Source organism: Oncorhynchus mykiss, chromosome 29 (genome assembly GCF_057628025.1).
Source record: "Oncorhynchus mykiss isolate SJ-2025 chromosome 29, ASM5762802v1, whole genome shotgun sequence".
Classification (NCBI taxonomy): domain Eukaryota; kingdom Metazoa; phylum Chordata; class Actinopteri; order Salmoniformes; family Salmonidae; genus Oncorhynchus; species Oncorhynchus mykiss.
In genome coordinates this window covers 30,252,088-30,264,514 of record NC_143050.1, presented here as the reverse complement: position 1 = coordinate 30,264,514, position 12,427 = coordinate 30,252,088, and positions in this window count along the sequence as shown.

Sequence of the window (12,427 nt, the reverse complement as noted above, 5' to 3'; positions counted from 1 at the left end):
ACTGGTCATTGCTCAAAGCAAATTGGCAAGAGTAAGGGAACAAAGACTGAAGCAAATATTTACTATGCTATTACACAGAGCAGCTGTCTAGATGACTACAGGAGCGCAAAATATGGATGAGCTGTTCACAATGGAAGGGTTCTGAAAAAATATCTCCTCTTCCTTGAGAGTCTGAGAACTGATCTCTCCTCCTTTCCAACAAGAAGCAGTAGTACTGTACACAACACAACACTCACTACCACTTGCCTTTCTCTTCCAACGAACCCAAATGCTCTTTTAAGAGCCACCTAATAAATTAAAATAAGTGTGTGTGTTTGTGTCGGGAGTGGGCTGTTAAAACTATCAACAAAAAAATGGTCAAACTATCTCATCCGGGAGGCGAACCTTCAATGATTTGATCCACAAGCGATAACTTGAACCATTACACTTTGAATCGTGTTCTTAACACATTGACTTCGACAGACCATTTAATGGAAGCGTTCGTTCCAAAATTATTTTGTTTGTTCACTTAGTAGTGATTGTTTGTTTATTTCTCTTCTATGTTTAAAATACAATAGTCTAATTTGTTGAAAACAGACTCATCTAATCACGTAGTTAACAAGCATTTCCTTTTCTTTTGACAGCACACTGCAGGCTGGCACACAGCAAGTTTCATAAGCAAGCAATGATTCTGATATTGTTGTTTTTACCTGATGCTGCATGTGGAGACCCCTGACTACATTTTACTTGTGGATGGCGATGTTTAGATTTTCTGTGAACACACCGAAAAGTAATTTGACACTGTGTTGATCAGTCAGCACACATTTGGATTATAAATGTCAAGACGGCAGGAGAGGGAGCACATGCAGGAGCTGGAATTTATTTGACACGTGTTTGAAACAGTGATGTTGTCAGTCTGGTAAGCATGCACAACTGAGGTTCTGTTTACATGTATGTTTGTGGTTCAACCATTTACTATATGTACTGTATATATATTGCTCTTAGTGGAGGAATTGTAGCGTAGCTAACTGCAGTGTTTTTCCTGTCTGAAATCTGGCAACTTCGTTTTAAGATTACCATAGCTTGGTCTGTGCAAATGAACGTGATTAGCGTTTGGTGATTTTAACCTGTTGAGTCTATGGGGGCGCTATTTCATTATTGGATAAAAAAACGTGCCCGTTTTAAGCGCAATATTTTGTCACGAAAAGATGCTCGACTATGCATATAATTGACAGCTTTGGAAAGAAAACAGTCTAACGTTTGCAAAACTGCAAATATATTATCTGTGAGTGCCACAGAACTCATGCTACAGGCGAAACCAAGATGAAACTTCAAACAGGAAATGAGCAGAATTTCTGAAGCTCTGTTTTCCAATGTCTCCTTATATGGCTGTGAATGCACCAGGAACGAGCCTGCCCTTTCTGTCGTTTCTTCAAGATGTCTGCAGCATTGTGACGTATTTGTAGGCATATCATTGGAAGATTGGCCATAAGAGAGTGCATTTTCCAGGGGTCCGCCCGGTGTCCTTTGTCTAAATTGGTGCGTAATCTTCAGTTGCGGGCATTTTCTCCTGGGATTCAGGACAGAAAGCACACTTCCACGAACGAAATATCATCGAAGCGATATGTGAAAAACACCTTGAGGATTGGTTCTAAACAACGTTTGCCATGTTTCAGTCGATATTATGGAGTTAATTTGGAAAAAAGTTTGGCGTTTTGATGACTGCATTTTCGGGTTTTTTTGGTAGCCAAACGTGACGCACCAAACGGAGCGATTTCTCCTAAACAAATAATCTTTCAGGAAAAACTGAACATTTGCTATCTAACAGAGTCTCCTCATTAAAAACATCTGAAGTTCTTCAAAGGTAAATTGTTTTATTTGAATGCTTTTCTTGTTTTTGTGAAAATGTTGCCTGCTGAATGCTAACGCTAATGCTAACGCTAAATGCTACGCTAGCTAGCTACTGTTACACAAATGATTGTTTTCCTATGGTTGAGAAGCATATTTTGAAAATCTGAGATGACAGTGTTGTTAACAAAAGGCTAAGCTTGAGAGCTAGCATATTTATTTTCATGAATAGTTAACGTTGTGTTATGGTAATGAGCTTCAGGCTGTATTCACAATCCCGGATCCGGGATGGCTAAGTGCAACTGGTTTTAAAATTAACGTAACTAACGTTAACTAAGTAGTTATGTTTTGTGTAAGAAAGTATGATATATTGTGGTGTATGAACTGGCCATACACAATAGCTAACGTTGGCTAAGGCTACTTAGCTAGCTAAAGTTAATTGGCTGTCATAGCAGCCAAAGACATTCGCTAGTTTATTTGTTCATGTTTGTTTGTGCTCTGATTACACACAAGTGTCTAGATCAGAAGTTTACACATGATGACTTTATTTTTTTATATTTTTTATTTCACCTTTATTTAACCAGGTAGGCTAGTTGAGAACGAGTTCTCATTTGCAACTGCGACCTGGCCAAGATAAAGCATAGCAGTGTGAAAAGACAACACAGAGTTACACATGGAGTAAACAATTAACAAGTCAATAACACAGTAGAAAAAAAGAGAGTCTATATATATTGTGTGCAAAAGGCATGAGGAGGTAGGCGAATAATTACAATTTTGCAGATTAACACTGGAGTGATAAATGATCAGATGGTCATGTACAGGTAGAGATATTGGTGTGCAAAAGAGCAGAAAAGTAAATAAATATAAACAGTATGGGGATGAGGTAGGTAAAATTGGGTGGGCTATTTAACCGATAGACTATGTACAGCTGCAGCAATCGGTTTGCTGCTCAGATAGCAGATGTTTGAAGTTGGTGAGGGAGATAAAAGTCTCCAACTTCAGCTATTTTTGCAATTCGTTCCAGTCACAGGCAGCAGAGAACTGGAATGAAAGGCGGCCAAATGAGGTGTTGGCTTTAGGGATAATCAGTGAGATACACCTGCTGGAGCGCGTGCTACGGGTGGGTGTTGCCATCGTGACCAGTGAACTGAGATAAGCCGGAGCTTTACCTAGCATGGACTTGTAGATGACCTGGAGCCAGTGGGTCTGGCGACGAATATGTAGCGAGGGCCGGCCGACTAGAGCATACAGGTCGCAGTGGTGGGTGGTATAAGGTGCTTTAGTAACAAAACGGATGGCATTGTGATAAACTGCATCCAGTTTGCTGAGTAGAGTATTGGAAGCTATTTTGTAGATGACATCGCCGAAGTCGAGGATCGGTAGTATAGTCAGTTTTACTAGGGTAAGTTTGGCGGCGTGAGTGAAGGAGGCTTTGTTGCGGAATAGAAAGCCGACTCTAGATTTGACTTTAGATTGGAGATGTTTGATATGAGTCTGGAAGGAGAGTTTACAGTCTAGCCAGACACCTAGGTACTTATAGATGTCCACATATTCTAGGTCGGAACCATCCAGGGTGGTGATGCTAGTCGGGCGTGCGGGTGCAGGCAGCGAACGTTTGAAAAGCATGCATTTGGTTTTACTAGCGTTTGAGAGCAGTTGGAGGCCACGGAAGGAGTGTTGTATGGCATTGAAGCTCGTTTGGAGGTTAGATAGCACAGTGTCCAAGGACGGGCCAAAAGTATACAGAATGGTGTCGTCTGCGTAGAGGTGGATCAGGGAATCGCCCGCAGCAAGAGCAACATCATTGATATATACAGAGAAAAGAGTCAGCCCGAGAATTGAACCCTGTGGCACCCCCATAGAGACTGCCAGAGGTCCGGACAGCATGACCTCCGATTTGACACACTGAACTCCATCTGCAAAGTAGTTGGTGAACCAGGCAAGGCAGTTATCAGAAAAACCGAGGCTACTGAGTCTGCCGATAAGAATATGGTGATTGACAGAGTCGAAAGCCTTGGCAAGGTCGATGAAGACTGCTGCACAGTACTGTCTTTTATCGATGGCGGTTATGATATCGTTTAGTACCTTGAGCATGGCTGAGGTGCACCCGTGACCGGCTCGGAAACCAGATTGCACAGCGGAGAAGTTACGGTGGGATTCGAGATGTTCAGTGACCTGTTTGTTCACTTGGCTTTCGAAGACCTTAGATAGGCAGGGCAGGATGGATATGGGTCTGTAACAGTTTGGAGTTGTTGACCGAGGTTGGAGTAGCCAAGAGGAAGGCATGGCCAGCCGTTGAGAAATGCTTGTTGAAGTTTTCGATAATCATGGATTTATCGGTGGTGACCGTGTTACCTATTCTCAGTGCAGTGGGCAGCTGGGAGGAGGTGCTCTTGTTCTCCATGGACTTCACAGTTTCCCAGAACTTCTTGGAGTTAGAGCTACAGGATGCAAATTTCTGCCTGAAGAAGCTGGCCTTTGCTTTCCTGACTGACTGCGTGTATTGGTTCCTTATGTGAAAAACCTTACTTTACAAAATATAGCTAGCTAGCTAGCTTTCCTCGCTTGTTAGTTAGCTACCTAGCCAACGTTAGCTCTCATCTGACTGGTATAACTTTACGTTAGCTAGCTAGCTAAATACCTAACTAATAAAAACAAAACCACATTAATTCGCAAGCTACCTTTACTTCTATATTTGTTAGCTAGCTAGCTAGCTTTCAGCTGACTGGTGTTATCTAGCTACAGAGGCTAGCTGCTGGACTTTCTACAAGCAAGCATATATAAAATATATTAGGATTTGTTTGACACTTTTTTGGTTACTACATGGTTCCATATGTGTTATGTCTTCACTATTATTTTACAATGTAGAAAATAGTAAAACCATTTTTTTTACTTGAATAAGTAGGTGTTTCCAAACTTTGACTGGTACTGTATATCCACTAGGCTAATAAATAATACATTTTTTCCTATAGATTATTTAATTAGCCTATATCATTTTATTTCAAGTTATCTATTTGGAGCGCATGTAAAGGGGATTTGGGGTGTTTGAAGGGGAGTGACAAAATGTATTACAATCGAATTTGAATGAAATTAATGATGAGGATGATGAAGAAAATGTTGATTGAATTTAGAACAATAGTGTAACAATTGCTGTCTCGGTTCCTTTAGGCAATGTGCATCCTCATTATTGTCAACTGCAGTTGAGCTTCCATATTATTTTGTCGCTTCTTTGTGGGATTATTTTGTGGATATTTGTAAATTGATACAATTCAGAGGTGAAGGTTTTCAATTGCATTGGGTGTGCATTGTGAACATAATGTGACCTCTCAGATCATATATATATCATATTTTTCTCTGTCATGCACTGTCAACTTTGGGACCTTATATAGACAGGTGTGTGCCTTTCCTAATCATGTCCATTCATTTTACCACAGGTGGACTCCAATCAAGTTGTAGAAACATCTCAATGATGCTTAAAGGAAACAGGATGCACCTGAGCTCAATTTCGAGTCTCGTGTAATGAACACGAGGGGAGACAGAGCGTTTGTTTCAAGCACAGGGCGCAGCAGGTGTTTATAGTAAAGGACCACAGGAGGAGGCAGGTAACTGGGTCCAGGGGCAGGTAGAATGTCAAACACAGGGGGTCCAAAAAGGCAACAGTACAGGCACAGAAAAGGCTAGTAACGTCATCTGGGAGATCAGGTAATAGGTTGATAACAGGAAATCCAATAGTCTAAAGTACAGGCAGGGAAAAGGCTAGTAGCATAGTTTGGGAAATACAGGTGAAGTCGGACGTTTACATACACCTTAGCCAAATATTCATTTGGAAATGAACCTACAGCACCAGGTGATAAGGGACTTTCTGACTCCTAGCTGAATCAAGCACTTTGTTACCACTGTAAGGTCAACATTGTTGAAGGCTTTGGCACAATATTATGTTATTATAGTATGTTTATAATGGTCTTACTTGCATCAGTGGATTTTACATCATATCTAGGAGGCTGACCAACACATCTGTCGTCGACCTGCCCTGGTTAGTAATGAGGCGCCGACAGAGATGGCCGCCTCGCTTCTCGTTCCTAGCAAACTATGCAGTTTTTTGTTTTTTTACGTGTTATTTCTTATTTTAGTACCCCAGGTCATCTTAGGTTTCATTACATACAGTCGAGAAGAACTACTGAATATAAGATCAGCATCAACTCACCATCAGTACTACCAAGAATATGTTTTTCGCGACGCGGATCCTGTGTTCTGCCTTACAAACAGGACAACTGAGTGGATTCCATGCAGCGACCCAAAAAAAAAACAACTCCGAAAAAGAGGGAAACGAGGCGGTCTTCTGGTCAGACTCCGGAGACGGGCACACCGTGCACCACTCCCTAGCATTCTTCTTGCCAATGTCCAGTCTCTTGACAACAAGGTTGATGAAATCCGAGCAAGGGTAGCATTCCAGAGGGACATCAGAGACTGTAACGTTCTTTGCTTCACGGAAACGTGGCTCACTGGAGAGACACAAACATCTTTCTGTTAAGAAGAGGGGCGAGGGCGTATGCCTTATGACTAACGCGACATGGTGTGATGAAAGAAACATACAGGAACTCAAATCCTTCTGTTCACCTGATTTAGAATTCCTCACAATCAAATGTAGACCGCATTATCTACCAAGAGAATTCTCTTCGATTATAATCACAGCCGTATATATCCCCCCCCAAGCAGACACATCGATGGCTCTGAACGAACTTTATTTAACTCTTTGCAAACTGGAAACCATTCATCCGGAGGCTGCATTCATTGTAGCTGGGGATTTTAACAAGGCTAATCTGAAAACAAGACTCCCTAAATTTTATCAGCATATCGATTGCGCAACCAGGGCTGGAAAAACCTTGGATCATTGCTACTCTAACTTCCGCGACGCATATAAGGCCCTGCCCCACCCCCCTTTCGGAAAAGCTGACCACGACTCCATTTTGTTGATCCCTGCCTACAGACAGAAACTAAAACAAGAGGCTCCCACGCTGAGGTCTGTCCAACGCTGGTCCGACCAAGCTGACTCCACACTCCAAGACTGCTTCCACCACGTGGACTGGGACATGTTTCGTATTGCGTCAGACAACAACATTGACGAATACGCTGATTCGGTGTGTGAGTTCATTAGAACGTGCGTTGAAGATGTCGTTCCCAAAGCAACGATTAAAACATTCCCTAACCAGAAACCGTGGATTGATGGCAGCATTCGCGTGAAACTGAAAGCGCGAACCACTGCTTTTAATCAGGGCAAGGTGTCTGGTAACATGACCGAATACAAACAGTGCAGCTATTCCCTCCGCAAGGCTATCAAACAAGCTAAGCGTCAGTACAGAGACAAAGTAGAATCTCAATTCAACGGCTCAGACACAAGAGGCATGTGGCAGGGTCTACAGTCAATCACGGACTACAGGAAGAAATCCAGCCCAGTCACGGACCAGGATGTCCTGCTCCCAGGCAGACTAAATAACTTTTTTGCCCGCTTTGAGGACAATACAGTGCCACTGAAACGGCCTGCAACGAAAACATGCGGTCTCTCCTTCACTGCAGCCGAGGTGAGTAAGACATTTAAACGTGTTAACCCTCGCAAGGCTGCAGGCCCAGACGGCATCCCCAGCCGCGCCCTCAGAGCATGCGCAGACCAGCTGGCCGGTGTGTTTACGGACATATTCAATCAATCCCTATACCAGTCTGCTGTTCCCACATGCTTCAAGAGGGCCACCATTGTTCCTGTTCCCAAGAAAGCTAAGGTAACTGAGCTAAACGACTACCGCCCCGTAGCACTCACTTCCGTCATCATGAAGTGCTTTGAGAGACTAGTCAAGGACCATATCACCTCCACCCTACCTGACACCCTAGACCCACTCCAATTTGCTTACCGCCCAAATAGGTCCACAGACGATGCAATCTCAACCACACTGCACACCGCCCTAACCCATCTGGACAAGAGGAATACCTATGTGAGAATGCTGTTCATTGACTACAGCTCGGCATTCAACACCATAGTACCCTCCAAGCTCGTCATCAAGCTCGAGACCCTGGGTCTCGACCCCGCCCTGTGCAACTGGGTACTGGACTTCCTGACGGGCCGCCCCCAGGTGGTGAGGGTAGGCAAGAACATCTCCTCCCCGCTGATCCTCAACACTGGGGCCCCACAAGGGTGCGTTCTGAGCCCTCTCCTGTACTCCCTGTTCACCCACGACTGTGTGGCCATGCACGCCTCCAACTCAATCATCAAGTTTGCGGACGACACAACAGTGGTAGGCTTGATTACCAACAACGACGAGACGGCCTACAGGGAGGAGGTGAGGGCCCTCGGAGTGTGGTGTCAGGAAAATAATCTCACACTCAACGTCAACAAAACTAAGGAGATGATTGTGGACTTCAGGAAACAGCAGAGGGAACACCCCCCTATCCACATCGATGGAACAGTAGTGGAGAGGGTAGTAAGTTTTAAGTTCCTCGGCGTACACATCACAGGCAAACTGAATTGGTCCACCCACACAGACAGCATCGTGAAGAAGGCGCAGCAGCGCCTCTTCAACCTCAGGAGGCTGAAGAAATTCGGCTTGTCACCAAAAGCACTCACAAACTTCTACAGATGCACAATCGAGAGCATCCTGGCGGGCTGTATCACCGCCTGGTACGGCAACTGCTCCACCCTCAACCGTAAGGCTCTCCAGAGGGTGGTGAGGTCTGCACAACGCATCACCGGGGGCAAACTACCTGCCCTCCAGGACACCTACACCACCCGATGTCACAGGAAGGCCATAAAGATCATCAAGGACATCAACCACCCGAGCCACTGCCTGTTCACCCCGCTATCATCCAGAAGGCGAGGTCAGTACAGGTGCATCAAAGCTGGGACCGAGAGACTGAAAAACAGCTTCTATCTCAAGGCCATCAGACTGTTAAACAGCCACCACTAACATTGAGTGGCTGCTGCCAACACACTGACTCAACTCCAGCCACTTTAATAATGGGAATTGATGGGAAATGATGTAAATATATCACTAGCCACTTTAAACAATGCTACCTTATATAATGTTACTTACCCTACATTATTCATCTCATATGCATACGTATATACTGTACTCTATATCATCGACTGTATCCTTATGTAATACATGTATCACTAGCCACTTTAACTATGCCACTTTGTTTACATACTCATCTCATATGTATATACTGTACTCGATACCATCTACTGTATCTTGCCTATGCTGCTCTGTACCATCACTCATTCATATATCCTTATGTACATATTCTTTATCCCCTTACACTGTGTACAAGACAGTAGTTTTGGAATTGTTAGTTAGATTACTTGTTGGTTATTACTGCATTGTCGGAACTAGAAGCACAAGCATTTCGCTACACTCGCATTAACATCTGCTAACCATGTGTATGTGACAAATACATTTGATCTGATTTTGATTTTTGATTTGATACATTAAAACTCAGTTTTTCACAATTCCTGACATTTAATCCTAGTACAAATTCCCTGTCTTAGGTCAGTTAGGATCACCACTTTATTTTAAGAATGTGAAATGTCAGAATAATAGCAGAGAGATTGATTTATTTCAGCTTTTATTTCTTTCATCACATTCCCAGTGGGTCAGACGTTTACATACACTCAATTAGTATTTAGTAGCATTGCCTTTAAATTGTTTAACTTGGGTCAAAGGTTTCAGGTAGCTTTCCACAAGCTTTCCACAATAAGTTGGGTGAATTTTGTCCCATTCCTCCAAACAGAGCTGGTGTAACTGAGTCAGATATTTAGTCCTCCTTGCTCGGACACGCTTTTTCAGTTCTGCCAACAAATTTTCTATAGGATTGAGATCAGGGCTTTGTGATGACCACTCCAATACCATGACTTTGTTGTCCTTAAGCCATTTTGCCACAACTTTGTAAGTTTGCTTTGGGTCATTGTCCATTTGGAAGACCCATTTGCGACCAAGCTTTAACTTCCTGACTGATGTCTTGAGATGTTGCTTTAATATATCCATATAATTTTCATTCCTCATGATGCCATGTATTTTGTGAAGTGCACCAGTCCCTCCTGCAGCAAAGCACCCCCACAACATGATGCTGCCACCCCCGTGCTTCACGGTTGGGATGGTGTTCTTCGGCTTGGCCTTTCAGGTTATGTCAATATAGGACTTGTTCTCCTGTGGATTTAGATACCTTTGTACCTGTTTCCTCCAGCATCCTCACAAGGTCCTTTGCTGTTGTTCTGGGATTAATTTGCACTTTTCGCACCACAGTATATTTATCTCTAGGAGACAGAATGCTTCTCCTTCCTGAGCGGTATGACAGCTGCGTGGTCCCATAGTGTTTACTTGCGTACTATTGTTTGTACAGATGAACGTGGTACCTGCAGGCGTTTGGAAATTTCTCACAAGGATGAACCAGACTTGTGAAGGTCTACAATTTTTCTTCTGAGGTCTTGGCTGATATCTTTTGATTTTCCCATGATGTCAAGCAAAGAGGCACTGAGTTTGAAGGTAGGCCTTGAAATAAATCCACAGGTACACCTCCAGTTGACTCAAATGAGGTCAATTAGACTATCAGAAGCTTCTAAAGCCATGACATCATTTTCTGGAATTATCCAAGCTGTTTCAAGGCACAGTCAACTTAACGTATGTAAACTTTTGACCCACTGGAATTGTGATACAGTGAATTATAAGTGAAATAATCTGTCTGTAAACAATTGTTGGAAAAATTACTTGTGTCATACACAAAGTAGATATCCTAACTGACTTGCCAAAACTATAGTTTGTTAACAAGACATTTGTGGAGTGGTTGAAAACCGAGATTTAGTGACTCCAACCTAAGTGTATGTAAACTTCCGACTTATATTGTAGGTAGATAAAAGGAAATCCGATAGGCTAAGGTAATGGCAGGGAATAGGCAAAAGGCGTCAGGCAGGCAAAAACTATCATACACGGGAGGAGTAAATCACGGGAAAAACCAGAGCTCTGAAAGACGTGTCACGAAACAAACAATACCTCACAGTGATGGGGTGCAAAGAACTGAACTAAATAGTGATAATGACATACAGGTGTGTGAACAGGTGATTAGAATTCAGGTGATTGGGATCTGGAGAGTGAGATGCGTTCAGGGGATCTACGTGTTTGAGGGTGTGAGTTGGAAGTAGACGTTACATCTTACAGCAAAGGGTCTGAAAAAAAAAATGCTTCAATTTCTAGAAACCTGTTTTCGCTTCTTCATTATGCGGTATAGTGTGTAGATTGCTGACAAACACATTTATTTAATACATTTTAGAATAAGGTAATAATGTAACGTAACAAAATGTGAAAATGTCAAAGGGTCTGAATACTTCCCGAAGGCACTGTAGAGCATTCTGGGAGCTGGAGCACACAATTTAGCAGAATAAAACTAAACCACAGGAGGTTAGTGTCACCTTAATTGGGGAGGATGGACGCATTGTAATGGCTGGAGCGGTACCAGGGGAACGGTATCAAATACATCAAACAGATGGTTTCCACACTTAGGCTCCATTTGCTCCGTTCCAGAATCTATTATGAGCCGTCCTCCCCTCAACACCCTCCTGTGAACTAAACTCAGTTTCTCCCATAGACCTTTTAATTCATCAGCCCATGTCTAAGTGTGGAGTGAATAAAGATTGCATTAAATTAATAAAGAGTCCTCATTACTTTTCAATTGGAGCTATATTTTTAGCCTTGGATATGTCATTCAGTAGAATATATTTCCATTTGTTAGTTTTAGTGTTGAGACCTCTCGTCCTTGTGGAACCAAGGGTTTTGACACATTTCGATTGTGAGAATACATGAGTCAAACATGGCTTTGCAACTATACTGCAATGTGAGAGTTGCACCATACTGGAGTTTGGAATGCTAAACAAATATTAGGAACAAAATTATCTGGCTAATAATTACAGTACAATATGTATCACTCCAGGGGTGGTCTGGCCCACTGACAGATGGGCTGGTCTATTTTTAGTCCGGTAAGCATGTCTAAAAAAATTTTTGGCGCAAAATTATCATTATCTGGCTAATAATTGGGGCTCAAGGAACAAAATGGGCTGGTGTGGGGGCCTCAGGGAAACAAAGTTGCCTGTTGTGTGGGCCTGTTGTGTGGGAAAATAATGGGCCGGTGTAAAAAATGCCAGGGCCGATTTCTGGTCCCAAATATGCCCCTGCATCCAGTGAAGGGAACATTTTGATTGACTCACTGCCTGACACTGTAGTCGTCTATTCTTCAGGTATCTATACTATTGTAGCAATGGTCCCCACTGTGAGGCGTTTTTAGAATGTCAACTGTAGAATATCCTTTTCAACACATTTAAAACATTTATCAACCATGGGTCAACTAACGTGAGATAAAATATTCAAGACTGGTTCACTTGTTCTCACATTAAACTATACACTCCTGATAATTTTGTATTACTTGTTTACAAGGAAACTTCTAGCTGGTCTTTTACTGAGTGATGATGACTGACTGTTTCATACTTTCTTTGGAATGAAAAGCTTGACAAACTTGATACCATGTTGTGACATATAGTACATTATGTATCTATTTTCCTTCAGTGTTG